General features: G+C 45.7%; 1 protein-coding gene across 10 annotated transcripts in view; it reads left to right on the top strand.

Moving 5' to 3' along the window:
• Positions 1 to 13,570, top strand: part of APBB2 (amyloid beta precursor protein binding family B member 2) — a 1,500,548-nt gene that overhangs the window by 588,946 nt on the left and 898,032 nt on the right. The gene's annotated exons all lie outside the window — the stretch shown is intronic.

Raw genomic sequence — 13,570 nt, forward strand, 5'->3', positions numbered from 1 at the left:
GTGATCCTCAACTGACGGTAGGTTCTCCGTGAACCTGTCTGTTTATGTTCTTTTTCTAAAGCCTGGACCTGAGTCTCAAGGGTGGAGATCTGCGCATGCATTAACCTAGGTGTGTTGCAACCAAGCTAATTAACTCGCCCCTAATCACTGTTTTACCGGCCTTCCATAGAGAATCCAAAGAAACCTCCCCTGTATCATTGAGCAGAAAATATTGATTTGTGTGGTTCTTAACTCTCTTCTCAACAAGAGGGTCCCGCAACATCATTGATGCGCCAGAGCGAGGTCCTGGGCAGCTGATTATGTCCCACTGTGAGCGTAAGAAAGCATGGTCCAAATGAATTTTACTCCTAATAGTGCCTACAAGGACAGCGTCCAATGTGGAAAGGGGGAGAAAAACATGTTGATCCTGGAGTAACAGGTATGGATGTGAGAATAAAATGTATAGTCTGTATCGACCCGGTGCAGATGCTGCCAGAAATCCTCCAAGCCCAAATCTCGAACCCCCCGGGAGAGAGAAGCCACAGGGCGGATACATGCAGAAGAGGCCACCGAGGAACTATACCTTACTGGATTCATTACAGCATTAAAATCACCTTCTAGAAACAATTCTCTGCCTGCTAACTGGACTATAGTCGGAAAAAGGCGGTCAAAGAAGGAGCTTTGGTTATCATTAGGGCCATAGAGAAAAAAGTAACGGGAGATCCACCCAAGACTCCAGACAGCCTCACATACCGTCCCTCTTTATCAGTAAGCACCTGTCTTTTGACAAAGGGTGTTTGGCATTAACTAGTATTGCCACACCTCTCTGTTTAGTTCCCCTAGTGGCAAAGTACTGACAAAACTGCGGAAAGTCAAATGACATTCATCAGACTGCTTCAAGCGAGTCTCCTGAAGGAGAACCTCGTCGGGATCACAGTGAGCAAGACAGTGAAGCAGCGATTTCCTCTTAAAGGGGGAGGTAAGTCCTTGTACGTTTAGAGAAATGATTTCAACCAACAATGGCATGTGTAGTAAGAGCGCACTGGAAACAACCTACCCAAGACATCTTGCAAAGCCGCCTAGGCCCATGTAACATACTATTAAGTAGACCATCCACTTCTTATTTTCGAGAAAGAAAAGCAAGGAAACCATGGCACCAGACCAGCAGAGGAAAAACCCCTGGATCACAAAGAAAATAATACATAACCCAGGTTTTGTTTGCACACATCTCTTCCTCTTCCAATAGAACAGAGTGTATAACTGTTGAACATATTGCAACCAAATGAAGAAAATAAATTGTGTAAAGTGCATGACAAAAGCCAACATTGCCGATGTGGCCCCAACGGGACCAGAAGAAAAATGGTGATCTTGGACAATATGAGGGATTTTATCTGTTTAATCCGGGGTGGGGGTGGCGGGCAGTAGCTCCTAGAGCGTGGGGGAGGCACAGTGACTGAACAGATCCTCTGAGGGAGGGGGGAACATCGTTCATAGAGTATCACCGGTATGAGTATCCGCGGGGTCCCCCAGGCCCACACAAGTGGCCCAACGCTTCCATAGTGAGGGGCCCACTAACAGCCAGATACACCAACATGAACAGAGCGGACAGGTGCTCAAGGTGGGTTCTCCTCCTGACTCCTTTCAAGGGCTCACTCTGTTGGTTATGCCTCTGTCAGGGCCTGTCGGTTTGCGTGTTTAGCGAGGGCGGTCCACCACAACCCCTGCACAGCCTAGGCCATCATCCGAAGGGCAGGTGGTTCCAAGCGAAACCTTGGCGTCTTACAGAGAGGAGACCTGCATTGAAGCATTCTGATAGTCAAAAAGGAGCTTAAAGGAAATCCCCCATCTGTATGTAATGACATGATCACGCAGACGAGTAGTAACAGGCCCTGCATATTGAGTTGGGCAAGGTCTTGAAAGATGCAGACTTTCGCGCCACAAAATGCATAATCCGGTAACCCTCTTGCCTTCTTCATGATGTCATTTATGTAAAAATAATGGATTCTAGTGAGGACGTCTGGAAGATACCTCTTACTTTATTTTTATATAGGGAATATGCCCGATGTGGGCGGTCAAGGATCACGTCTGTATCATCCAAAATCTCCCGGAAATGATCCTGTACATAAGGCATGAGCTGAGCATCAGGGACAGATTGAGGGATCCCCTGCAGCCGTATGGTCCACCTTGATCTGGCCTCCCCATCTTCAATCCTCGTTCGCATAAGCACCTGTTGCTCTTCCAGTGAGACAAGGCGTTGCTCCATATCAGATTGATCATCGAAGAGCTCTATGATGGAGCTCTCTGTCATTCAGCCTGTCCCCCATCGAGTCTACACTTTTACTGATTTCAGACGTGGCCCGAGTGAAGTCCGCTTTACATGCTCAGAAATCCTGTCTGAGCTCCATCAGCATCTCAGATTTTAAAGTTTGGAGGAGAAGGGCAATATCCACCTTTTGTAGCCAGTGCAGATGCATCTTCTTTGTCCAACATGTCTTGGGAGACCCTAGAGGAGGTTGCCTGTTTATATTTCCCCGGTGTAGACGAGAATTCCTTAATGTCCAAAGATTTGGGTTTCCTTGACTTGCCTGATGACATGGTAAGGTCTGGGAGGTTGGTTTGGGGTGGGGGCAACACCGATTCCCACAGACAATATTGCAGAGCAGCCGTTGGCACCCCCAGCGTGCCTTCTCTGCTGCATACGTCGGCAGCATCAAGCCTGGCAAATCTGCACCAAGATATTGTTAGGAGTGCCTGGCTACCAAACGGAGTAGCAGAAAGGGGGGTCCAGCCCAAAGAATCTCCGGAACAGCCAGAAGCACCGAACAGGTATACCTGTTATGAAATGGGTGAAAGCACCAGCGGCACAGAGCAAGCGTTTGGCACAGCTATGACTGACTGCCTGAGGCTCCCCCCAGTACCTGCAAGGGAGCCCAGTCGGAATCCGATGTGGATAATTTTTGAGCAGCAGCAGGGCAGAGCGTTGCAGGTAGCTATTGGGCACTTTAGTCACCAAAAGCTGTTGTAATTAGGCAGTCTGTTTCGTTCGGAGTCTGAGTGTAGGCATAGATCTAATTTCTGGATGTCGGTTTGCTGGTTCAGTAGAAATATGGTTGTCAGGCTTGCTTGGGAAATCCAGGGAGCTGCTGCGCCTGAAACGTCTTGGGTCATGTGTAGATTCATTGGTGGGAGTTCCTCAGCTAATGCCTCCCAAATACACAGAGCTTGCTCCCACCTCCTCAATGTTAGGGTTCACACACGTGGTGCAATGCGGTCTGTAACAATTGTTGCAGTAGAATAGAGGGCAGTGTTGCTTGTAAAAGCCTCAATGATCAAAGTGGCACCACATTTCTTAATACAATGGAGGAAACCGCACCAGCTACCGTTCAGCACGTTTCAGAAAGACACTGTGCAGCGTCCATGGTGGTTATGACTAGGGCTCAATTGCCAAATGCCAAAAAGTAAAAGCGCAGGTGATGGGCCGCGGCCTCACCCCCCCCCAGACTGGGACTATGACGGAAGAAGCAACTGGGAGTAATCCACACTTCCATTCGTTCACACCACTGGTACTGAGACAAGGAAGTGGCTGTGGAGGAGTACTGTTGTAAAAGTCAGGCATGTCCAGCTAATTGTTTTAATTATTGTCAGGCAACTAGAATGAAAGACTTACACCTGACACCACTTTTGAGGTCCCAAGTGTATAAATTGAGTGACCGTCCTGAAGAGAACCATGGAGGAGAGAACACGGCGTGCAGAGGCAGAGTGGGCAGAAGAGGAACCGCAGGACCGAAGTCGGGTTGAGCAGGAGTGCAGAAAGGATGCCAGGTCCAGCGCAGGCCATTGAAGGTTCAAGAAGCCTGCAACCCGCTTTTACCAGTACACTGAACACTCTCAACCGCCACAGGTAGCCTCCGCTAGAGAAGAGTGGGGCTACGCGCAGCTGAAACCGAGGATGGCGAACGCTGCTCGCAGAAGCTCACAAGAGGAACAGGCGGAGCTGAAAGATGCAGAGAAGCCGAATCAAGAGGTCAGGAGGAGATATAACAGACCGGTGAGGGTAAGTAAAGGGAACTCTCTTAGTGGGGTACTCCTGGGCTGTAGAGACGCATATTAGCATAGCGAACAAACTAAGAATCATTACAATTACCATGGAAGATTAAATCCAATGTTCTTGAATGACGAACATGCTGCAAATTGGCATATGTACTTTTAACCGTGCTAAGAGCATTACTGAATAAAGCTGGAATGGGTTACAAGTATTCCTTAGAGTGCTACAAGCATTATTGAATGTCAGCCAAAGATGAAAAGTATTAGAAGTACTTTTTGTGAATGCTGAAAACATTGTTGAAAAGCAAACTGAGAGGTCCAATGATCCTATGTGAATTCAGCCTGAGAGCAAAGGAAGTGATAAACTTATGGATTCGTTGATGAGGAGTGACCTACGAGGACTGAACGAATCCATAGAGTGGAACAAGATAAAAAACTGAAGTCCCTCAGGAGGCTAGGGAGTGTCACTCTGTACCTAATAACTTCTTTGATCCCAGGAAAAGTGTTGTAACCTGTTACTTGGAATCTTCCCCTTCTTTTCTCCCCCCTTTTCCTCTGTCCCCCTTTCCTCTGTTTCCCTCCCCCCCCTTCTCTTCTCCTCTCTCTCTCCCCACTCCCACCTCTCCCACTCTTTAAGAATGGAGTGTAGGAGGGCCTGGTTTACATTTCGTCTTTGCCCTTGCTTTCCCGTAGTCCTGGTCCCCCCCCCCCCCCCCCTCACTCACCATCCAGCGAGGGTTGACTGGAATACCCCATTGAAGAAGCATTTCTTTTTTGTGGACCTGGAACAATAGGATTGAGTATACCTACTCTCCAGGGACGCGTGTAAGAGAGGAGTATATGATTATATATCTATGCATGAAGGGGACTAAGTGAGTGGAAATATAATTGATTATTCATATACATGTTGAATATGGATGTGATCCTTGTTTTTGAATAATGTTGGCTACACTATGACTGAATCTAAGAACTGGCCGTTATAGAGCGTGCCTCTTTTTCCTAGAGTGTGCCCAGGTTGTAAGACTAATCACATCGCAATTGGCGCAGGAGGTTTAGCTGTGGACATGTGGGCGCTATAGGTCAAATATATATGTTTTTAAATATTTTTTTAGTGACCCCAGTCTTGTAGATTTAGTCTGTTACTTGTTTGCCGGGGCTAATTCCATCTCCTTAGTCTAGTCTTTCCTATTTGTTTAGCTTTATCTGGCTTTCTTGGGTTATCCAGGAGGATCCTCCTGGATATATACTTCTTTGGGGCAGCTCGCTTCATTCCAACATGGCGCTTTTGCTTGCTCAGGAGCTCGCGCATTGACACGACACTATTGTGGACATATTAGTCCGTTTGGATGTAACCTTGGTTACCAGAACGCCTGCGGTAGCTTCCGAATCACGTGACTCCTATCGTTACCAGGATGCCGTCGTAGTGTTGACGGCAGCGTTTATATAGGAGTCCGTCTTCTTTTTTCTGTACGCGAGTGAGTGTTCTGACCCGGCGATCGGCGGTGCCAAAACAGCAGTGATTTCTGTATACGGGGATTCGAGAGGCTTGGTGTAGGTAATGGATTGTCTACTTGTTTTCATGGCGACCTAATGGAGAAATCGTTGCCCTGCTCCCTAGCTACGCTAGTGTTCTGAGTACTTTTTTTGAGGACTGTAGTGAACGTACATCCTAGGTTGACTGGGTGAGGGTGTGCACGCCGAGTGAAGGCAGTTAACGGCTATTTAGATCTGACCACTCTCCCTAGTCAGCTTGACGGGGAAGGGGGGTCCGGTGGGAACTCTAGCTTTGCATACATTGGTTGTTATCCCGCTGTGTGTTTTGCGCGGCGGAACCACAGGGATTCCTCGTAGGGGTCGAGTTTTACATACTTTAAGGGACACTTTTTTTCCACTTTGTTCCATTTTTTGTCTAGGTGGATTGACGTTTCCTGTAGCGACACAGTGCCTTCTTCCGTGCCTACCTTCAACAGTCAGTCTGAGGACTTAATCATTTCAGGTAATTGGTGCTGTAGGACGTTTACCATTGTCTATGCCCCGAGCTAGGGAACTTGTATACTGATGTTGAGTACATTTTTTGACTTTGAGTTGGTGGAGGTGTGTGGGGCATTCTAACAGCAGCCTGACTACCTATGTGTGGGAATCCCCCTTGATAGTAGTTTAATTCGTTAACTGTTCTTTGCTTGTAGACTACGGTGGCCCGATGGGCGATGCCCTAGGTCTGCTGAGACTTCTGTGACCTCACCTGGGAGATACCGGCCCCGGTGAGGGAGTGGGATATTTACCCAACCCCCTTTTCGACACTCCATGGTGTTTTAAGACTGAACATAGGTGGGTTCAGGTTCTTATTAGTTGTAATGTGGCCTTCCTTCTAATGCCTTCAGCGTGCCGCTTTTTCCATGTTTTGCGAGTGGCTAATTTAGATCTCTTACTTGTTTTTAGAGCAGCCATTGAGAGGGGAGAGATTGGTGTCCTCCGTCAATTCAATATTAGGATTGCATGCCCCCGCACGAACCCCCTGAGGTAATTTGGTAATCTTAGGTGGCAGGTTCTGAGTTCATTGGTGAACGTGTTGAGACCTATTGTAGCAATAATAGCTTACGGGTTCTCCTTTTCGTTTAACTTTGGACAGGTTGTGTATTGTATGTGGTTTTATTTCTACTCAAACTGGACGCACAATAGGAATTGGATGCACACTTTTTTCTCCTGATGAAAGTTCTGTATAAAAGACATTAAGAACTGAAACATGTCGAGATGAGTTACCTCTGTGGAATAACAGAGAGATACTAGAGACATCTACTGTAAAAGTGTTGAATGTTTGTGAAATATGATGTATCATTTTTTGCTTTCTGTCTTTGCTCCAAATTGAGGTATAGCCTATGAATTGGCTCTATATTAGAAAATTATATTCTGAATGTGTCCTATTTAATATTGGTTTTATGTATGTGATTGTATTATTAAAATAGGTTAAGTTTTCTTTCTCATTGACCTGCCCTTTTAGTTCTATTTTCATATTATATATACTGTTTTCTACCCAGAATAGATACAACAGAAACTACTAGCAGGTGCTTATTGTGTCTCTACTGGGTTTCCTTCTCTATTTTTATGCTAGTAAAAAGGTGAACACCACAGACTGAGTTATGTGAAACACTTGTTGTAGCAAAGCCAAGAGAATGCCAAGAGAATATGAAATCTGTGTTGATTGATATATTTGAAGAATACAGAAATATAACAAAATGCTAAGGGTTATTGGTGGCGTGACCTGTAATGGGTGGACTGTGTGGTTCGACAACTGCGCCTAGACAGAGTGCCCCTATTTGAAATGGGCCAAGGAAAGCAAATGTGAAGAAGCTTGCATTCTGCTGCCGTAACTTGTGCATGAGAAATACAGAGAGAGGAAAAGGAACCTTTTTGAACTATTAAAAAGCCTGAATGGTTAAGGAGATGAATTGGAATTATTTTGAAAGTCAAGAGACTTGAACTGATTGTTGTTTATAAACCTCGAAAAGCTGACCTCTTGGGGAAGGGAACCCCGTAACATTGTGAACTATGTTGAATTCTTGGGGAAGAGATCCCCAAGGCCTTTTTCGAATTGTTCTGAATTTGGGTAAAGGAAGCAGAATTTCCACAAGCTGGAAGAAGCTCAGAACTTTGTTTTGACCGCTCTTTCTTTTGAAGTTGATATCCCTACACATTAACTATGGTTATTTGTGAGGGCAAGTATAGCTTTTGGACACAGACTGACTTTTAAGTTGAACCTACTGACACAGACTATGCTTAGTTTTCTTCAGGCGGGGAAATCTCACCTTAGCATAGGGCAAGTTAGGCCTTACTCAATCCTGACATTTAAGAAAATAAAAAAATACTTAAAGTTTAATCTGTTGCTTTTTCTTACTTCATGATGCCTTCACACTTCACAGTTGCCTGTGACAGCCGTCATCCATTCCATTCGTGGTGTAAGCACTGCACATCCCGGGTGCCGACTCTGATGGCCCCGCCACCTCTTCATAGCTCCAGCGTTCCCGGGACATGCAGAGTGGCCTGCTCAATGATAGTGCGCCCCGGGCGGCATCATCATAAGTACCCACAGAGCTGGTCTCCTGCAGAGGAGAATACCTCGCCAGTAGGGCCACCTCTAAGCCCCAAACTTTCTTACAACGGGCACAAGGCAGCCCCACTGACGCTGCAGCTAGAAGGAGGAAGATGAAAGGCCGGAACCATCCTTCCCATGGACAGGAGCCAAAGCAGAGTGCGTCTACGTAGCTCTTTGGCTAAGCCACGCCCCCAGATAATATTTTTCTATGGCTCGTACTAGACCGCATGAACCTGGTTCAATGAGGCAACTGGTGATGGTGTCTCTTGCTGGGTTAGTATTTGATTTGAGATAGAGGTAGGTTTTGGCCGTTCCAAGCATGACTTGGATTGAATGCTTTGAATTGGATCTTGTCACACTTTCTTCAAAGGGCCTCACAACATATTCAAACTTTTTATTAGAAAGAAATGGGTATATGCAAATCATGTGGGGTTCAAAGATGACCACGTGGCATCCCACCTTCCTGGCCCAGGCTTCCCTATTCTCCAAAACGAGTCTCAAAATACTGGTAAACTATTACCAGGTGACCCCAACTGTCTGGCTCTATCCCTTAGCCTAAGTGGGGGCCCTAAAGGCAATTGTCTTATCTTACTCTCTCCTTCAGGAACTTCTTAAGGGACCTAATGGGTTCTTCTGTCTAAGATCTGCTTCCTGGTCTTAACTCTCTTCCTCATTTTCCCCACACCCTGACCCCTGTGCTTGCCTCCCTCTCCATCTCTTTCCTATCCTGTACCTCCGCCTGCAAACCTACTCCTGGTCTTACCACAAATGCTCACTCCCACCCCTACACCTGCCTCTACTCTGTTATCCTCCTGACTCTCACTTCTCTCTCTCTCTCTCTCTCTCTCTCTCTCTCTCTCTCTCTCTCTCTCTCTCTCTCTCTCTCTCTCTCTCTCTCTCTCTCTCAACACACACACACCAAACACACACACACCAAACACACAGTCCATCCTACACCTACCCTTAACTCCCCCTTCTCTCTATCCTTCCTCCAGTCAAAGCCTCAATCACTTCCAAGCAAACAACTCGATTGTTACCACCCTCTCAGACCCAAAACCTTACCCTCACTCTGTCCATCTTCTCCAACAGTTCCCTCTTCCTCTTTCTCCACCTGGTACTCCATCCTCACTAGTCTCTTGGCCCACCTCCTGTGCCCCCGACCTCAACCCAAACACATTTTTCCTTCTGGACCTGCTGGCTTTTTATAGCACTGTTCTCCCTGTCTGAAGCCTCCCCTGATCACCCATTTTACATTTGGGTCAACTGTTCCTCTTAGGCACTCACTAGCTGAGCTATTGCCCTAGGGTCTGTGACTTTCCCTGGAAGTTAAGAAGGCTTCTGGCCCTTGCCCCTTTTCAGTCTCTATTCTTGTAAAGGCAGTCATGGGTTCAGGCTGCTCATTTCTCCTGTGATTCTCTAAAACACTTTGAGGTTTACTGCCAAATGAGTTTGGGGAGGATTTCTAGGTCTCTCCTGTTCCCCTACAGTCTCTTTTCACTCAGTCCTGTGGCGCTCTCCCCCCCACTCCCCTCATTCCTCTGCGTTCCACCTGGTGTTGGTGGGTTGGGTGTTTGGTGTCTCATTACATTTGGGAAGAGATATTTCCAGTCCATTCAAATTCTGGTCACAACTCCATTAACCTTGCTCCAGGCTGGGCAAAGTAGTACCAATAGCCCTGCACATCTTCAAATATCTGTACAGCCAGGGACTGGGCCCCTCTTAGCGCACTCAGGTCGCCTATGGGGTGGACCAGCTCTGGCTGCATCTTGATAGGCTGCCTACCCTAGGTGAGAGGGGTCCCTACACCCCACCCCCCCCCCCCCCGACAGGATAATATTCATGATCCTGTCCCAATGTGTTTGGTGCCAACGATCCAGTGGAGGGGTTTTAGAATGGGAGGTACGTGTATATCTTTTGTCAAAAGTAGTGGTGTTAAGTAGAAGGTTAAGTTTGAGGTTGTTTAAGGTTGGTTAGCCTGTCACAGTGCTCTTGCATTACTTGAGTGTACCGATAAATGCTTAGGCATTCCAGCCGCAGTCTGGAAAGCATGTTCTTCAGGCAGTTTAGTAGACGATTGCAGTTGGAACCAGATTCTATCATTGAGGATAGAGGATAAATAATGAAAGGACGCTGTCAAACTTAACCACCAGAGTTTCGGTATAGGGGCTAGAGTAGACATATATACTACTTACACCAAGGGAGAAAGAGGATGTAATGCTTTGTTGTGTATACCTTGAAGGATAACTGATATGCCCCTTATCCACAAGGGCAAAGTGAAAAATACAGGAGACATCGGAAGAAGGTTAGAGTGTATATTTAGAATATGGATCACTATAAGGACATCTGACTGCAGAGGCTGCTATTTGTTGTTATAAAGCATTAATTGTTCCACTCAAAAGACTCTGCGAAGAACCAAAGGTTTCTGGGTTTGATGTAAACTTGGTAGAATCAGGCTTCATAGTGGCCCAGCGTACAGAATTTGCTAAAATAATACATAGTGCATTTAAATCAAACTCAATGCATCTCTCGCCTTACAGTATAGAACAAAATGCTATTTTAAGAGATTTTAACTTCACGGCATTTCATACAGTTTTATAGAATATTGGGGGACCTCATCCACCATGAGAGCATTGGAGAAGTGGGAACATATTATGAAAGGTTTACCATTAAATGATCACCAACTCAGACAGGATTCTCTTTGTGAGTGAATGTGCATCCTGTTTTTACCTTCAAGCTTTAGTGCACCATATTGGATAACACACTGCCATCCTACTCACATAACTGCACTCAACATCCACCCATGACAGACCATGGTGTTTGGTTTCCCCCTTCGAGACTTCTCAAAGCATCGAGCATGGTGAACAAGCTGATAGGTATCCACCCCTCCTGAGCCTCCATCTCCCAATTTTTCCATGATTTGAGGGCCAACTTCACACTGTCCATGAGGTTCTTAGTGAATCTTACTACACCCCCTTTGGACTTTGGATTGCACAGGGCCGACCTGATGTGATTGATCCCCATCTACCCTAGAAAAGTCTTCATCTCTCTTGAGACCAATTGGACCCCAATGTCCCTAATATTTCTTGTAGGTAGTCCATCTCTCCAAAAAGCTCCTTCTAGAAATGTAATTACTGTCAGTGATGGCAATTTCCATCCATTTCGAGAATATGTTTACCAGGTATAGGAGGTACCTCACTCCCACACAAGGGACAGGCCATGGACCTCCACTGGCCCGTTTGGGAACTCATGAACCCCCAGCGGTTCACATTTCACCTTCAGAAAATGGGCAGTATCTGCCAATAGCTCATGGTATTTGTTATGCCTTTCTATTTCTATGTCCATCCTTGGCCACTGATAATTAAGTCCCCTTAGTTTTAGTAGGTCCCAAATATCCTACGTAGTTCTTTGAGACTCTCTCAAACACTAATTGAGGGATCACCATCTTAACAGTGTACAACCATGTTTCTTTGTAGCACAAGCTCGTTGGGAAATGTCTTGAAATCTTTCACTGCTGGATACCGTCCCACTACTTTCCCCCCACACCACTTGGACACATTCAATTAGCTTGGAATAGGAATAGTTTTTCATGGCATCTTCCGACACTAATTGTTTGAACTCTGTGATTTGCTCCTGTCCCTGCAGTATATTTACTTCTCCTTCTCAACAATAAACTCTACTTCTAAATTGAGCTTGAGCTTTTGCATGCATGTTCTCCATTTTACAACTCTTCAAGAAAGTCCATCCAATCCTGTTCCCTGGTGTTTTCTTTCTCAAGGTGAGCCGCCTGCCTCACAAGGACGTCTTGAACTCCTGGGTGGCCCCGTAACCCGCTACAGCCTCCTTTTAAACAACCAAATATCTCAACGTGGGCACTCTTAATGCATAGAGAGAAAGTACATTATTTGATCACCCTTCCTGAACTTGGGAGACCACAACCATGTCCACAATATCTCGCATCTAAGTAAAGCATGGTTCTGACATTGCTGTCGAACCTCGTTAATATGGGGGATTTCATGAACTCAGACTTCACCAACCCAAATTCAACCTCACGTTCATTCATCTACTTAAATGCCACATTCTTCTTCATTAACTACCCCGTTTTACCCATTTTGCATAATACCCAAGAAGATACCAGTATAGAAATTGTAGACATCTCATGTCTCGACTAGGATTGCTTCAACTCTGCGACGATTTCATTCGGGTCATCTTTGGGGTTCTATGTAATAATGTCCCCACAAAAATGTCCCCTGAAAATTATTTTTTTAATAGAAGGGGAAATCCCGGCAACCTGCGCCCATACATAATGTCACCTTATATATGTTGCCAATGGCTTTTCCCGGCGGCATTATGCATGGGGACATTATGTATGGGGACGCTATTACCTGATACCATCTTTAGGAAGAAGTTCAAGGTACTCGATGGTTTTAGCTCTGAACTGTTTTTTCCTGGTCTGAGGGTAAGCCTTTAATTTTTTTGTTTCATCAACCCACAACCCAGTCTTTTACTTTTTGTGTTCTGTCGTGCCATTCCCAAACATCAGTAGGTCATCATGGAAGCAAATCATACCATCTTCTTCCTCTAACAAATGGACCATTTGTTTGAACAGCTAGCCCATTCCATAAAGCAATCGGATCAGCATACGCATATATTGCTAAAGTCCAACTCGGGTTAATAACACTGTGAAATTCATTGACAAAAGGTGTAACTTCACTTGGTGATATGCAGAAGCCAAATCAATTGTCACAATTACTTTTGCCTTTCCTGGAACATGGAGTATTTCTGAAATGTTGAGCAATTGGAGAGCTGCTCCTCTGTCACCTGTTTTTTCATACCAACCTCTTAACCCTGAGGGGCCCACGCATCTCTGTGGCATATCAATTTTGTAGAATCTGTGCCTTCAACCATTCAAGTTTCTTGAGTACAACATAGATCAGTGTGCATCTGACTTTTGAAGTGACTGGTGGGTTCCCCATCCTTAAGTGCAAGCTTATGGCAGAAGCCCTACAACTGCCCAATTTCCTTCAAGAGCACCTCGGGAATCCCTCCCTGAACATAACCACGCTCTGGGTACTTATCAGTATCTTGGGCACCCCTTTCCGCCAGAACAGCATGAGTTGGATGATTCAGATCAAGAATAATGTCCAATTCACTTTGCTCATTCCAAACCAGCAAATGTCCTCCTTCCATTTCACACATATACATTTGATTCCGTCTCCCAATCTCCAAACTTTACGTCCGATTGGAAACAACCTATGTAACCATTTGGCTGTGTTTTGGCATTTACACCTTTTACTGCTAAATTGTGGAAAAGCCCAAAGCCCTCCACGCCATTGTTAAGAAGGTTGAAGTAGGGTTTCTGTCTCCCGTTGGTCTTACCCCATACTTCACCAACAGACAAAGTAACTTTGTAGTGCAAATCCCCACTAAGCCATCGTGCTCTGCCCACGTGGGCTTGGA

The sequence above is a fragment of the Ambystoma mexicanum genome, chromosome 6q, assembly GCF_040938575.1.
Source record: "Ambystoma mexicanum isolate Mex_15411 chromosome 6q, UKY_AmexF1_1, whole genome shotgun sequence".
NCBI lineage: Eukaryota > Metazoa > Chordata > Amphibia > Caudata > Ambystomatidae > Ambystoma > Ambystoma mexicanum.